General features: G+C 37.5%; 1 long non-coding RNA gene across 1 annotated transcript; it reads left to right on the top strand.

Annotated features, from left to right (window-relative positions):
- The first annotated feature begins 1,860 nt into the window (after window positions 1–1,860).
- Window positions 1,861–16,544, top strand: LOC115835109. Its single transcript, XR_004030029.1, has 3 exons — window positions 1,861–1,943; window positions 15,502–15,511; window positions 16,534–16,544. It is a non-coding gene; the product is annotated as an uncharacterized LOC115835109 (long non-coding RNA).
- Window positions 16,545–17,177: the final 633 nt, after the last annotated feature.

Here is a 17,177-nt window from a genome sequence, read left to right as displayed (position 1 = left end):
AAAAGACCTGAATGTGGATTCCTCCTTTCTCCCCCCATTAGAGGCCCCTTAGGCTCTACTTTTGCTTACCCTCAGTTGCCATCTTGGAGTAAAGCAGGGTGTGGTAGAAGGAATCAGAATGGTTGGATATTTATGTTAAAAAAAGGCTAAGTTATCTTTAAAAATTCAAATGGACAGATTGACAGAAATTAATGGATTATTGCTGTGGTTTGAATGTGTCTCCTAAATTTGATGTGTTGGAAATGCAATCTCCCAATTTATATGTTGATGGTATTTGGAGGTGAGGCTTTTGGGAGGTAATTATAATTAGATAAGGTTATCAGGGTGGGACCCCTATAATGGGGCTGTAGCTTTATAAGAAGAGGAAGAGAGACCTAAACAGCACACCGTTACCCTCACCATGTGAAGCCCTTTGCCAAGTTATGATGCAGCAAGAAGGCCCTCACCAGATGCTAGCACCATGCTCATTGACTTACCAGTCCCTAAAACTGTAAACTAACTGAAACTCTATTATTTATAAATTACTCAGTCTGGTATTCTATTATAGCAACACAAATGGACTATGACAATTGTATACCTAATGTAGCCTTTTTCTCCTTCTTCTGCTACCTAACATGTTGGAACCTTATGAATGAGATCAGATAGTTATAGAAAATATAAAGATATTGTATTAGTCCATTTTCACATTGCTATAAAGAAATACCTGAGACTGGGTAATTTATAAAGGAAAGAGGTTTAATTGACTCACTTCAGCATGGCTGAAGAGGCCTCAGGAAACTTAAAATTATGGCAGAAGGCAAAGGAGAAACAAGCACCTTCTTCACAAGGTGGCAGAAAAAAAAGAGAGAGTGAAGAAGGAAGAGTCCCTTATAAAACCATCAGATCTCATGAGAAATCACTGACTCACTATCATGAGAAGAGTATGGGGGAAACTGCCCCCATGATCCAATCACCTCCCACCAGATCCCTCCCTTCACATGTGAGAATGACAAGTTAGTTACTTCCACGATACAATGGGGTACAGGCATTGGATAAATTCTCTAATTTCAAATGAGAGAAATTGGCCAAAATAAAGGGGCCACAGGCCCTATGCAAGTCTGAAATCCAATGGGCCAGTCATTAAATCAAAAGCTCCAAACTACTCTCCTTTGGCTCTATGTCTCACATCCAGGGCACACTGATGCAAGAGGTGGGTTCCCACGACCTTGGGCAGCTCTGCCCCTGTGGCTTTGCAGGGTACAGCACCCCCCAGCTGCTTTCATGGGCTGGTATTGAGTGACTGTGACTTTTCCAGGTGCACGTGCAGGCTGTTGGTGGATCTATCATACTGGGGTCTGGAGGACAATGGCCTCCTTCTCACAGCTCCACTAGGCAGTGCCCCAGTGCAGACTCTGTGTGGGGTCTCCAACCCTACATTTCCCTTCCATAGTGACCTAGCAGAGATTTTTTCATGATGGCTCAACCCCTGCAGCAGACTTCTGCCTGGACATCCATGTGTTTCCATACATCCTCTGAAACCTAGGCCAAGGTTCCCAAAGCTCAACTCGTGTCTTCTGTGTACCCACAGGCCCAACACCACATGGAAGCCACCAAGACTTGGGGCTTGCAGCCTCTGAAGCAATGGCTTGAGATGTATGTTGGTTCCTTTTAGCCACAGCTGAAGCTGAAGCAGCTGGGATGCAGGGCGCCATATCCCAAGGGTGCACAGAGCATCAGGGCCCTGGGCCCAGCCCACAAAACAATTTTTCCCTCTTAGGCTTCTGGGCCTGTGATGGGAGGAGCTGCCACAAAGTTCTCTGACATGCCCTGGAGACATTTTCCCCATTGTCTTGGTGATTAACATTCGATGTTACTTATGCAAATATCTGCAGCTGGCTTCAGTTTCGCCCCAGAAAATGAGTTTTTCTTTTCTACCACGTGGTCAGGCTGCAAAATTTCCAAACGTTTGTGCTCTATCACCTCTTGAATGCTTTGCTACTTAGAAATTTCTTCTGCCAGATACCCTAAATCAGCTCTCTGAAGTTCAAAGTTCCACACTTCTCTAGGGCAGGGGCAAAATGCCACCAGTCTCTTTGCTAAAGCATGGCAAGAGTCACCTTTGCTCCAGTTCTCAAGAAGTTCCTCATCTCCATCTGAGACCATCTCAACCTGGACTTCATTGTCCACATCACTATCAGCATTTTGGTCAAAAGCATTCAACAAGTCTCTAGGAAGTTCCAAACTTTCCCACATTTTCCTGTCTTCTTCCGAACCCTCCAACTGTTCCAACCTCTCCTCATTACTGAGTTCCAAAGTCACTTCCATGTTTTCAGGTTATCTTTATAGCAGTGCCCCACTCTTCAAGATACCAATTTCTTGTATTAGTCTGTTTTCACACTGCTATAAAGAATATGTGAGACTGGATAATTTATAAAGAAAAGAGGTTTAATTGACTCACAGTTCCACATGGTGGGGGAGGCCTCAGGAAAACTATAATAATGGTGGAATGCAAAGGAAAACCAAGTACCTTCTTCATAAGGTGGCAGGAAAAAGAGAATGCGAGTGAATGGGGAAGAGCCCATCAGTGGGTTCTTGAATCTCATGAAATCTCACTGTTATGAGAAAAGCATGGGGGAAACTGCCCCCATAGTTCAATCACCTCTCATCAGGTTCCTCCCTTGACACATGGGGATTACAATTTGAGATGAGATTTTGGTGGGGACACAGCCAAATCATATCAGATGCTCGATTTCTCTTCATGTTTGAGTGAAGTGTGCTTAAATGAGTAACTGCACGATAGCTCACAATAAGTCCAAGAAGCCTGAAAGAAAGCCATTGTGCCATTCTTTATTACCTTACCTCTCCTTGTGTCTCAATTCCCAAAACTTCTCACTTTCTTCTAACCCCTAACAGTATCGTCATGCATACTACCTTTTGTATATGGAGCCAGCAAGGTTACTGGTCTGCCAATTCCTCATCAATGTTTTTTGAGTCTGTAATAACTAGATCATTTTGCTGTATCTCTCTTTGTGTGTATATGTGTGTGCTTGTGTGCTTATGCATATATAATTTTAGAAGTATGTATGTTTAGGAGTATGTATGTTATATATGCTTATGCATATATAATTTTAGGAGTATGTATGTTCTACTCAAAATCTTTGAAATTACCTACATTTTAAGACTCTAGGGTCAGAGTTTTCATAGATGAAATAAGGAGTTTTTTTCCTGTTATTCTTTCTTCACAAATTTTTGATTTGCAGTACTGGGCCTAATCCATATTACTAATATGATGTACTGGATTTCTGCTGTGAGTCCTCTTAGACTTATTCTTCATTCTATTTCCTGATCCCTACTCTCTGCTGCTGGTAGGACTTATTTGGAATACAACAGTAAGCTTCTTTGCTCACTGGTTCCGTCACCCACTGATTTTCACCAATGGGGTAAACCAGCTGGGCATCAGAGGGAGGGTTAAAAGTGAGGTTGGCTCCCTACCTGCAAAGTTGCCAAGAAGTGACTACATACTTTAAGGTTATGGCTGTGCCAGGTGGCCCTGTCCTCGTAGCCTCTCTTGTCTCTTGTTTCCTTTGACTGCTCTACCTCCTTTAGGCCTGGGGACAGTAATGGTCTTCTACTCTTACTAGCTCTAGATACTGTACTCTCTCTGTGGCTTCCCTACATGTCATCCATAGCTTTGTAAATAGTTTATTGAATATTCCTCTCATTATGCAGTGAGCCACCTGTTCTCACCAGGAGCATGACTGATATACATGGGCGTCTTTAGTTTATCAAACCCAGTTTTCTCAGCAGTAATATAAGTCCCTGTCATCTTATTTATAATGCTGTATCTAGAACTCAGCATCTGAAATTACTTATAGATTAAGTGTACTATTCAATTCTTGAATATAGAGCTTGTATACTTCTTAAAACCAGGGAAGGGGGATATCATCAGACCTTATTTCAGGGGCTTGTGTTTGCCCAATTTTTTCCCCTTCTCCCTTCCTTCCTCCTTTATTCCTTCCTCTCCTTTCTCCCTTTTATTTTTTTCTTCCTTTCTTCTCAAACATGTTTCTCAATCTGGGAAACTACATCCCAATAATCTTGTGTGGATTGGCAATGAATAGTAAAAGAGCTTTGAAATAGTTAATGCCATAGAATACTTTTTCTTTTCTGTTGAACCAAGATAGAGCTTTTAAGATAGTTCTTTCTTATCTTGGATGATAGCAATGCAGTGGCTACAATATTTCAAAGGTCAGGCCCAGTACATGATGGAAAGCTGATGAAAATAGCTCTTGAGTTAAATCTGGGTAAAACTAGTAGTGTAGAACAGGAATTGATAAGAATAGGGTTTTGGCTAGGAACATCTTAAACTTAGGGTCAGTTAAAGATAGTGAAATCCGCGCAGGAGAATTGTGAGTCTGAACTGGCTCACAGCAGAGAAACCATCAAATCAAGTTCATCATCCCTTAAATAAAGAGCAAGCATTAGATCTCAGGCTAATATTATAACTGAGACTGTGTAAAAGCTATCTTGAATATTACATGAAGATGGCTGTCAGGATAACTGTATATTCAATAGCACATCAAGGATTTTCTTATTGACAGGATAAAACACTGGGATGAAATCAGCAGCTGGTGTGATGATGTTGTTTTACATGTGCTCGGGATGATTCTGCCAAATGTATTCTACTTTGCATTTTACTTCATAGAGGAGTTCTTTTTTCTCTTAAGAGTATGGTAAAAATGAATAAAATAAAGAATCTTAATTTCTACACTCTTAGTGTAGAAATATTGGATATTTAAAATATAGATCTCATCTGTGGAAACTATTTCACGTCAAATAATTTAGATAGTCGCCAAATTCTTTGAGGATTGCCTTACTGTTATTGGAAAGTGTACCTTGGGATTCATTTTACATCTCCAATATCAGTTCAATGCATTTGCTTTCATAAAATTTTGGTCTGTGCTTGCTGCTGAATTTGAGAGAAGTCTCCAAATTATTGAATCAGAGGCTTCCCCTTCCCTCAGAATCCCCTCATTTTCCAATGATAAAAATTCTACCAATTGTTCAAACCAAACACAAATGACAACTTCTCAAGAAGCTTTACCAGATCCTCCAGGTCCTAATTACCCCTTTCCGTTTTTTAGCATAAGATCTTACATGTACCTTTACTGAACCCTTATTTCCTTCTACTTTATAGTATAGAAATATAAAAGAGCTTCTGCATAACAAAAGAAACTATCAATGGAGTAAACAGACAACCTACAGAATGAGAGAAAACTTTTGCAAACTGTGCATCTGACAAAGGTCTAACATCTAGCATCTCTAAGGAACTTGAACAAATTTACAAGAAAAAAACAAACCCATTAAAACGTGGGCAAAGGACATGAACAGACATTTTTCAAAAGATCTACATGCAGCCAACAATCATATGAAGAAAAGCTCAATGTCACTGATCAATAGAGAAATGCAAATCAAAACCAAAGTGAGGCACCATCTCACACCAATCAGAATGACTATTATTAAAAAGTCAAAAAATAACAGTTGCTGGTGAGGCTGTGGAGAAACAAGGAACACTTTTACACTGTTGGTGGGAATGTATATTAGTTCAACCATTGTGGAAAATAGTGTGGTGATTCCTCAAATATAAGCTTCTTTAATGTAAGTTACTTAGTTACTTTTTAAAAAATCTAGTAATAGCTTTCTGGTGCTTAAAATACATTAGATTTAGTAGGCAACTCTTTTTTTAAAAAAAAACATACTCTTAAGTACTGTGCTCAATGATAAGAAAATGTTCTAAGCTAGTTACAGATAGACCTTAAGTGCTTAGCAAGACGCAAATAGAATACATAAAAAGAATGATGCTTTTCCCCAATCTGACTTTAAAAGAAAAAGCACGTTGGGGTATATATAAAAGGAATTTCCCTTTCTAATTGGAAAAAACTCAATGAAGTTATGAGGAATTTTGAAGTTGATAGACTGTTCATGCAAAGGAAGATTCATTTGAATTACCTTTATTTTCAACAGGTTGAGGGAACTTGAAATTTGTTAATGATAATACAGGTGAGAACATTCTAACTAGCAACAGTTTCCTTGTTTGAAACCACTCTTCGGTGCAGGGTTTTCATGCACAGCATGCAAATGCATGTCATGTTCATAAATCCAATCACAAATGATGGTTTTATGACCAAACTGTATTTCTTCCAAACAAAGTGGCAGTAATATTTTTAAAAATCTGCAAGCCCTTTGAGAGTCTTCAAAAAGAATTTCATCATCTTTTCTCATTGAAGTGAAGATATTTATAACTGAGAGGATGCTGTATTGCCACTGTGGGGAAGAATTGCATTCCTCACCTAAAATATAGCCACCAATAGTGTACATGTTTTGCATTTAGCATTCAAAATATATGGGGAACAAGAACTAAGTAGATGCAGTAGGATCTAGAAATTAGCCTAAGTCAGCTCTGGAGACCAGATTTAGGGAGGACTGTAAATCATACCCTTGGAATGCAACATTACTATTCAGAATACTCTAAAATGTACTATGGATCAGAAACCTATTTCTTAGCCTACAAGTTGTTTGTTCTCTAGGTTGTATCAGACCCTCTGTGATTTCATAAAGGTATGCTATTCAGGTTTTAAGGCCATTTTAGGACTTTTCTGTAAACACTGAGTTTCATAGATACAAAGTTCCCTGAGGGTCTATAGGTCTACAACTGTGTTTTCATGATGATGAAACATAAAGACTGAGGGATATTCTTTTCCAAGATGCTTTCCTCCCCCTAATTCCTGGTAGGGGATAAGCTTTTGAAAGGTTTTCTTTTTCTTTTTTGTCCTATGAAAAGCCATATTGTACATTCCCAGCATAACTTCTAGGGACATTTACACCATAATTTTGAAGAGCTCATAGTGATTTCAACACTTCAGCAAAGGGCACAGTGAAACAATATTTTGGAAGACATCTTCATCAATTTATTGACCAGTGTAATCTCTGTCTTCAACAGAGGCCTACGATTTAGATGAGCTCTGTTGCAAATGCAGCAGTGCTGTGTAGCCTCCTCTCTGGGCCTGCTAGAGTTGTCAAATAATAATCAAGATTATGGGAGAGTGAGCTCTGATAATGGCCCTGAAATTTCTTTTAAGATGAAGCTTCCTCACATAGACTCTGTGCTCTGCATCCTGAATTCTGTAAGTGGTGCACAGGTGTAATGTTCACTCGCGTGGCAGATGTTTGAATGTCTGAATCTACCTACTCATCTTCTGGAGCAGTGTTCTGTGTTTAACGGCCACCCTGGCAAGAGCGTTCTGTCATTAATTTGTTCAAGAGGTGTTTTCTGAGCATCAGGTGTGGAGCAGGCATGCTCTCATGCTGTGGCTGCCATAGTGACCAAGTCCAAGTCTCCGCCCTCATGGGGTGTGTGTGCTTCTAATGGAAGAGCAAAGCAATACACAGAGAAAGAAACAAATTCAAGAGAGTGACAAGTGCTACGAAGAAATTGGTTGAGGTTTTGTGTTCAGGAGGTGGTCGTGGGAGTTGCCTCAGACTGTACATAACATCTCTGTGGTCATATATTTTATTTGAAACTACTTTTTAATTTGGAGCATGCAGGGAATACCGTCTCAACGCCGAAGGGGTCTTCTTGGCCTGTGATACAGGTCTGCTTTGGTTTCTGTTGGGAAGTACCATTAGAACCCTCTGTATAAACTCCCCATAGGTGGCGATTCCACAGCAGTATTCAGGATGGCAGTGATGCGGCAGGTAGCAGAGCTCTGCAGTCCAAACATCAATATCCTGCTTAGACTGTTGATTACATTTGTGAAATGTAAATCTCTGAGCAGTGACTCCTGGGATTGGCTAGAAATACACTTTCAAGATCCTTAGTGAGAAATGTGCCTTTTAAGGATTCTTGAAAAGATCAGGGGAGAATCCCTTCTCTTATTCAATTAATTGATTCTTTTTATAAGGCAGTGAGTCAAAATGTTCAGAATTTTAGGTGGCAGAAATTATCCAAAGGGATTTTCAAAAATATTCCTTTTGTTTACTATGCAAAATAATGTTAAGTAGGAATTAAATAAAACTCACACTGTTTTCTCAGCTCTCTGTTGCTGAGGTGTCTTTCTCTTCCCACACCTATCTCTCCATTTTAGGGCATTCAAGTGGCATAATTTGATGACTGTTTGTGGAGGGGCAGTTGTCTGCAGCTTGCATGGAAGACAACCATAACATCCAATTATGATTAAAAGACGGTGTCCTGATTATTCAATAGAAATATTGTTGTCATATATCCAGAGAGAAAACAAGACAGAGGAACTCTGTGGAACATCTCATACTTCCTTTTCTTTCCCTTGCTGCAACTTATTATACAGTTTCTTTTAGGATGGAATGATCAAGGCCCTGTTGTACCAAGCTTAACTATATTGGTGGTAGTTCATGAAGCTCATCTTTTTCCACATGCAAACACACAAGACCTTTGGCCTGTAAGGCAGGACATTTCAGTGGTTTTAAGATTAAGACTCAGTGAGGGAGCTTCCTACAGCTCTGTTTGGGCTTCACAGATCTTCAGGGACAAAGTTGGCTGTTATTCTGAATCTTTATTCTTGCTTGTGAGTAGAACGTGTCAAAGAATATCAGTATTTGAATCCCCAAAAGTGGAATCATTGACATCAGCTTTTCATCATATGCCCCCAAGTTTTAGAGTGGAGGCTAGAGTCAAGTGCTTATTGCTGTTCGTACTGGAGTCATATACAGTCTTGACTGTTGACATGCATATTATTTTCTCTTGTACTGGTTTATTTGTCTTCATTGGGGAAAATTATTCTGCCTGATTCCACTTTTACTCCATTTGCATCCTTGTAGGATCAGAGTAAAGTGAGAAGAAAACAAATTAAACCAATGGGACCTCCCTGTACAAAACACTGACTAACATATTGCCATGAGATTTAGGTCTCGTATTCTTTAAAGGTGTCCATTGTTTTGCTCTTCTACTTCTACAGTTCAAATCACATTTCACTGAATAACTATTCATATTACAAGTGAGATACTTGAACATTATGATAATTTTTTTAAATCCAGGGAAATTTCCTGATGAATAAATTGGGAAATAAAATAGACTCATAAGTTGTGCAGTAGTGTTATTTTTTTCTTTTTGTTTTACCAGCAGAGGAATGTGAAAAGAAGCTGGATATTTTGATGGGGTCAATCTCAAAATGCTTCTTAAAGATGTAGGGTGGCCGGGTGTGGTGGTTCACACCTGTAATCCCAGCACTTTGGGAGGCCGAGGTGGGCAGATCACAAGGTCAAGAGATCAAGACCATCCTGGCCCACATGGTGAAACCCAGTCTCTACTAAAAATACAAAAATTAGCTGGGCGTGGTGGTGCACAGCTGTTGTCCCAGCTACTCAGGAGGCTGAGGCAGGAGAATTGCTTGAACCCAGGAGGCAGAGGTTGCAATGAGCAAAGATCGTGCCATTGCACTCCAGCCTGGTGACAGAGCGAGACTCCATCTCAAAGAAAAAAGATGTAGGGTAACAATACAGGTTATATAGTTTGGAAATCCATTTATCAACTATGAAATTTTAATATTTTTGCCTTTTGTAGAAACATTAACACTGCATGACACACAGTAGAGAGAAGCGGTAAACCTATCCATACTGGGAACTAGAAAGGGAGATTTTAAAAAATATTTCATCCAAGTAAACTGGTATAACATGAAATTGATATGAAATACAAGTATGGCTATCTTGTATTTTTTTCTGAAGAATCATTTCGTATTAGAAAAAATAATACTTGTCACATTAATTTCAGTCATGTTCTAAGATTATCAAGTACAAACAATGAGATTGTTCGTGTGGGCCAAACAATTTGTTCCTATCTATACTCTTAAGAGAAGAACTGCTCTGCATGGCTTCAGTTTAATCTGGATTTTAGAAACTTATCCTATTAACTTCTATAGATAGAAGTACCTTTTTTGCTTTCTGTTAGTGAAATTTTTGTTTATATAACTGGCCCTGGATATCTTGGCTGCCTGTTTAAAATGAAACTTTAAAAAAAGCAGTGTAATTTTTATGTAACTGTATTAGGCCTTAATTCAACTCTGCTTTATTTTAAACAACAGAACTATGAAAGTTAGTCAATACATACGATTGCATTATCCTGCGGGGGTTTCAGTAATGTAATAAAATTGAAATAAGTTTTATCTGAAAAAAGAAACATGGGAATTTATAAATTATAAAGCCTAATAGAAAATCCAAAAACAATTAGTGTTGTATAGTTTTTCAACAGATAGATAATATAAATGAAGCATATATGTATTTTTTAAATGAGCCATACATATATAAAAATATGTACACAGGTATTCCACTTGAAGTAGCAGGGGTACCAAACATAAAGATTCACTCTGAGAATAAAGGTGTGCAATTTTGAATCAAATGGTCTAAAGAATTCAGACTGAGAACCAACAGCATATTGAATCAGGATTATGGCCCAGATAGGGGCTGGGGAGGTAGGAACTAGAGCCAGAGACCTACATGTAAGATGTCGGTGTCAGTAGGGAGGCAAAGTTATAAACCAGCAATTCATGCAGAAATTCAATGAAAAAAAAAATGTCAGCCACAAGATCTCAAGTGGGTCAGGTATCATGAATAAGGGATCATGGATCAAGGGTCCAGTGCAGGAGGTGTACTGTCAACAGGAAAGTTGCAAGAATTGCAAACAAAAAACACCACCAAAATCCCTCCTGTATACCCTATATCCAAGTTCACCATTTTTAAACATTTTGCCACATTTGTTTTATCATTTCTCTCTCTCTCTCTCTCTCTTTGTGTGTGTGTATATATATATAAAACATGTATGTATATAGTTTAGAAATACATAGACACCCCATGTACACATAGTTTAGAAATACATACACACCCCACATACATATATATATGTACTCACATACGTACATGTATATGAATGTGTGTATACATATATATGTATATATGTATGTGGGGTGGTTGGGGTGTGTGTGTGCATATGTGTTTCTAAACTACTTGAAAATAACTTAGAGACATCATACTACCTTCCCTCTAATTATTTCCTAAGAGTAAGAACAAAGACATTCGCTTATATAGCCATAACACTGTTATTAAGATCAGAACATTAACACCGATTATAATACCGTTTTCAAATATACCTACTTTATTCAATTTTCACCAATTGTCGTTCTTCAGGGCATGTTTTTCCTGTGCTCTAGGATTCAATTCAAGGTTATGCATTGCATTTAGTTTTCATATCTCTCTGTTCTTCCTCTCTCTTTTTCTGGCAATTTTATTTTAATTAGGGGACTTTTTAATTGGGGGGAGTAACTTGTAATTTTGATATAATTTGCAACTTCTAGAAAAACACAAAAATATGAAGGACTTCTATATATCCTCTACTCAGATTTACCAATTGTTTATATATTTATATATACACATATGTGTATATGTGTGTATGTATATGCATGTGTGTATATATATATGTAAATATGCAGGATGGCGAGGTCAGATGAAATAAGCTAGAACTATGTAAGGCAAAAATCAGAGGCACTTCATGATCTCTGAATGAATTAACATTTATTAAACTGTTTTGCATATGGTTTTCAGTACTCTGCCTCTACTTTCATGAAATTCTGTGAATCAAGAAAGCAACTTTATAATGTTGATGGGAACCCAGAGCTCAGGCTCTATGAAGAAGCCACAGGGCAGTCTTAGGATTCAGCCTCTGCCAACCTAAGGTTCTAAATTTTAGGCTGCAGCAGAGGTAACACAAAGAACATTAGAATGTTGGCACAAAGAAGTCTTTTTGCACTTTTTTTTTGGTATATTAAAACTTCTCCAGAGTTAATAAATAAATTCATGAAGTCAGAGAGGACACAGAGTCTCCATGTAAAGTAGTTGGGCAAAGATTGAATACTTTTGGGTCTAGTCACAGCCTCAATTAAACTCCAGGAGCCTTAGTTGCAGCCTTCTTGAAGGTCATTTTCTATTGCTGACAATAGATAGGAGTCTGTTGGAATACTGAAGATTCAGCAGATACTGTATTTGGTATGTGCTAATTTACTGGAACTATATGATCTGATCTCATCAAGAAACTTTTGGATTTGTCACCAGGCTGATTCAGATAAGCTAAATTCCCTTCAGCAAGACAAAAGAGGAAGTCATTTATGTAAGCAGAGATTCATTTTAGACTGACTCAGTTTTCTGAGATGGAGGCTGAGGACTTGAAAGACGCAGGTTCCACTGAATTCCACAAGCTGAAGCAGACACGAGTGAAAAAGTGACTGGCACATAGTAGGAGCTGAAGTTATTCTTGTTAAAATTATACTCTGATGTTGCATCACCTTTAAGTCTGCTTCCAATTTTTTAAAGAGGCTAATCATGTAAGGATGTGGTGGGATATTAATTGTTTCGCTCACTGACTGCTTGCCTGTTTTACATTTTCACAGTTTGTGAGGCTGAAGAGAAGAAGTGAAAGGAAATGAGGCCCTAGCCTGCCAATTTTCTATTTATTACCAACCTGGATTTGTGATTTAGTGGGACTTGAGAATTAAACAGTTGTTTGACAATGTCTTGGGGTTTAGAGGTGCATTGATTTTTGCAATCCCTGCTCTACTAATACCTTGAATAACAGATAATATGTTTTGTTTGTGGAACTCTGTCACTTTAATTCTCTTAAAATATTTTGTAATCTGAGCCATTTTTGCTTGCTGGCATTTATCTTTTTCCAAGCATTTCTGTTTTTTAACTTCACTTTTTTTAGGCTCTTGTTATTTATCTCGTAGTTTTCATAATGAGGCCATCTATTAAGATTTAAGTCAACCATTTCATGAAAGAAAAAAAAAACATGCAAGAAGAAAATACATGTCTACAGAGCCAGGATTGAATCTTCCACCTCTGATATTCCTAAAGCACCTGTAAGTTTTTAGTCCATACTTGTTTATGAATACAAATATAAATCACCAAGGGCCACCCGTAGGCCATGAAAATTACACATCGCTAGGGTAGTCTTGAGTCTTCTCATGATTGACTTGCTCTATTATTCCACATAGAAAACATCTCTAATGTGGAAGAGAAAACTTTGGTCCTATGGAACTGTGCTATCTTTTCATTGGGAGCACTTCTCATACTCAGAGCCAAAAAGAGATTTATATCTAATTCTGGATGACAAAGGCAAGACTACAGTCACCCAGGGGAAATTAGGCTTAAATCTTCCACTGTTTTTTTCATAAATAGTGAACATGGTCACAAACACTTAGATTTTTAAAATGTCAGATGCTATTTCAATGTAAAGGTACATTGGAATGTACCTGTACCTCATGTAAGGAATCCTATAACGATTTTCTAAGTATCCTAAATGCCCCTGCCTAAAAGTTTTACATTTTTAGATTTGATCATGGCCATCAAAGGTTTAGCACTAAGCAGAATGCATGACAATGACAAGACCATAGAATATAAAAATATTTCTCAAGTTTAAGCACCCACATTTTATAATTTTAATCAAGGAAATCAAAGTATATTTGAACAATCCATAAAGAGTCAGTGTGCAGATGGACTCTTTAAGAAAAGAATCCTCATAATAACTCCATCTGGTGCCAGGGAATATAATGCAGTTTCAAGCAGCTATCATGAGGATTTTTGGGAAATCTTTAAAGAATTTCTGATCTCATGACAAATGTGTAATCACTATCTGTCACCATTTTAGATGTGGGATAGCAAATGGGAGCCAGAAATAGGAAAAGGCCAGAATATGTGTATGAAGCTGTTTAGAAATTGTATGAAAGAACTTATCACCTTGGAAAGAACAGTCATTTCAGAAACTAGAGAGTCATGGTTAGCAATAAAGCAGCGGGGTCAATAATGAAACTGCACAGCAACATCACCACCACCAACATCACCACCACCACCATCACCATCACCACCAAGGAAGATCATACTCACCCCAGGGACAAGATGAGTGTTGAACCTGTGTGTTAGATTGTTGATAGAGCACTCTTGATTAAGGTGGAAGGAGCACGGGACTGTGGCTCCCCGCCTGAATGAATTGTTCCATTCTAAGAAGTATTTTGCTCACACAGGTGGCGTTAAAAAATAAAGTAGATACATAGAAAAACAGACAGACAGATAGATAGATAGAACAGGTAGCAGGCATGTGTTGGCTGCTAATTTTTCTAGGTCAGATTTACCACCTGGCCTCTGTACAATACAAATTTGATCTGTAGGACAGTGGTTGAGCTTTTTTCCTTGGCTTGGTATCAAAAAAGACTGTGTTTAAATAGTTCTTAGAGGTGAATAAATAGTTCCTGTCAAGCGTGTACTTGATTTACAAAAAACTCCATATTTTTCATTCTTACCACCGTAGATAGAAGTATCATTGAGAAAAGAGCATCTGGGAATTCTGGGATTATACTAGCTTGCTTTCTGAATTATCTTCATTCAGCAGGCAATTCTAATTTTATGTTCTTTTGGAAGGCCTGATATAAGAATCCAGTTTCCTTAAAAAAAAAACAAAAAAACAGAAAACAATTTTAAGCTATCTCATGAGAGTTAAACTTTTTATTGGTAATGAAAAAATATATATATAGATACAGAGAGACGGAGAGATAAATGGAAGAAAGACTTCATCTTTACCAAAATTTATTATCAAATTATGCCTAGCTAATCTACCTATGAAAATCTGAGCAGACACATTGTTGGAGAAGTAAAGAAGTTCCTCTGTGAGAGACTTCCTCTATGTTCTTGTACGTCATGGTCAGAATGCATTTTAAATATTTGAAGTAAAAACATTCGAAGTAAAACACAACTTACAATTTAAGTTTCTTCTAAAAGTTCTAGGCAAAAAATATATACATTAGAAAGAGAAGCAAAGTTATCTATACGTACTATAAAAATAAAATTGTGATGTAAATCAAAGACTTTCTTGCATATATAGAAGGATAAACATGTTTAACGTTGTGGTGAAGTATATGCAGGCTTCCTAAACAATGATATTTACAGGTACAATTTTAAATAAAAAATATTTCTTTCTTGCCAATAAAAACACTTAACATTTTTCAATAAAATTATCTTTGCCAGGCTCTTTTCTTGCTTTGTAGTTTATAATCCAAGATAGAATTGATTTAAACATTCTCACCACAGGATCTACAAGTTTGGTGAATACAATAATGGAAATAGTAAAACAATGTTTTAGGTGAGAAACAGCAGGATTCTGACAGAAAGATTTCCTGTTGATACAGGGTAATAATGCAAAGAAGGATTGGATATCTCATTTTCAATGAAGGAAGACTTTCATGGAGGAGGCCAAAATCAGCAACATCTTCTATCAAGAAGTGATGAATGCTTTACAACATAAGAGAGATTTTGCAACAGAATTTTTCTTATGTTTGTTTGATACGGAGATTTATGACTCATAATGATTTAAAAATTTATATTTTCATTCTGTCACCTGATATTTTTAGGAAATAAGAATGTGGCCCCTATCTGACCCCAACCATATCCCTTTAGTTTAATGTTTGTCCCAAAGTTGTGCCTATGTGTGTTCACCATCCATTCTCAATGTTCAATCAAGTGCAATAGTAGCAACAACAGCAACATCAGAAATGGATGTGACTAGCACTTGAATTATAAAACATTTCCCCTTATTCTACTTCACATCTTCACAAAACTCTGTGAAGTTGTTAGAGCTGGTATTAGTACTTCTTCCCCCCCCCCCCGCCAATATAGAATCTAGATTGAGCAAAAAGGTCAATTGACTTTAGCTAAGGTCAAAGATTGATCAATTAGAAAATGGGAGCTGAAGTTCCTAGTTGATTCTCCGACAAAGAAGGGAATCAGAGGCATGGTCTTGGAGTGGGCTGGACCTGGAGTGAGCGCTCAGCTTTCCCCTGCCTCACGTTCTAGAATCCTTGAATAATATGACTGCTGAGCTCCTGGTGACTCGGGACATGTCATTGAGAGAACTCACCATGACGGAGACCTTGTCAAGAAATATGTTATTGTGCTGTGTACCTAAATTACCCAGATTAGTTACAGAGATTAATTTAGAGAGTGTTCTAATGTACAATTTCTATTCATCAATTTGTATAAATACATCATGTTTGTTTATATACCTTTTTTGGCCCTGTAAATTAATCTTTGTGTAGATATTCCTGAGTTTCAGGAATATGTAGACTCACCCCAAGGTATTCTAAATTTATAAGCTAACCAGATCTTAGATCCAGCCTCAACAGAAGTGAAGATTATACTCTCTTAAGTGGAGAGTTGAAGGTGTTTACTGGGACATGACTATATACTATAAAATGAAATAGGGGGCAATGAAACTCTAAATTTCAACCGGGTAGATGGCTAATCAGGCTCATTTGTATTTAGGAGGTTCTTCCTTACCCTGAAAAAACAAAAAAACCCTAATACCTTGAATCTTTACTCTTTTACCCTTTCAGCATGTCCATGTTTTGTATATTTGATATACACAGATATATATTTACATATGCCAATCCTTTCCATATTACTATTTTATAATTTTTCCCAATGTTCCAGTGCTTCCCTTTAGTAATATTTGTTTCCATTCTTTTTAAATTAAAAATATTGTACAAGCTAAGCTCTCCCTTTCAACTCTTTGATATACGAGAGTTGAGATACCTTTGAATAATTAGGGTACCCATCTCCTCAACATGAGCTGTCATTGAGGATGTCCTAATTTTAACTCTAATTTTAGTTCATCACTTTCCCCTCCAACAAATTATTAAAACATATAAATATTTTACATAATTTTAAGTGGCCCTCCAGTTTACAGTTTATAACAGTAATATAATGGAATGTTCCCTCATTCATAACAGTAGAAATTGTCTCATGTTTTCCCATTTAGAAGTAGTTTCTGGTAGTATAAACTGTAATGTAAGCGCTGTTATTTGCATTCACTTTAAGAAGAATTACTTGGTAAGTACAAAGTAATTAAGCAATAAGACATGACAGGCATTGCATTTTGGGGAAATTATTATACATCTCAGATGTCTTGAGAGGTTCGGGCCAAAGGCTGAATGGCTTCAACCACCCAAGAAGAATAATAAACCCTCAAGAAATGTACCACCTGTCATATCTTATTGCTATTATGGAATGGAAATCACGAAACCAAAACAGGGGGAAAAGGTTAAATCTGTGCCCTTGCTGAGGATTACTTACAT

The sequence above is a fragment of the Nomascus leucogenys genome, chromosome 5 (genome assembly GCF_006542625.1).
Source record: "Nomascus leucogenys isolate Asia chromosome 5, Asia_NLE_v1, whole genome shotgun sequence".
In the NCBI taxonomy this organism is placed as follows: domain Eukaryota; kingdom Metazoa; phylum Chordata; class Mammalia; order Primates; family Hylobatidae; genus Nomascus; species Nomascus leucogenys.
Note: the sequence above shows the minus strand (reverse complement) of the source record. Positions and strands in the feature narration are given on the sequence as shown.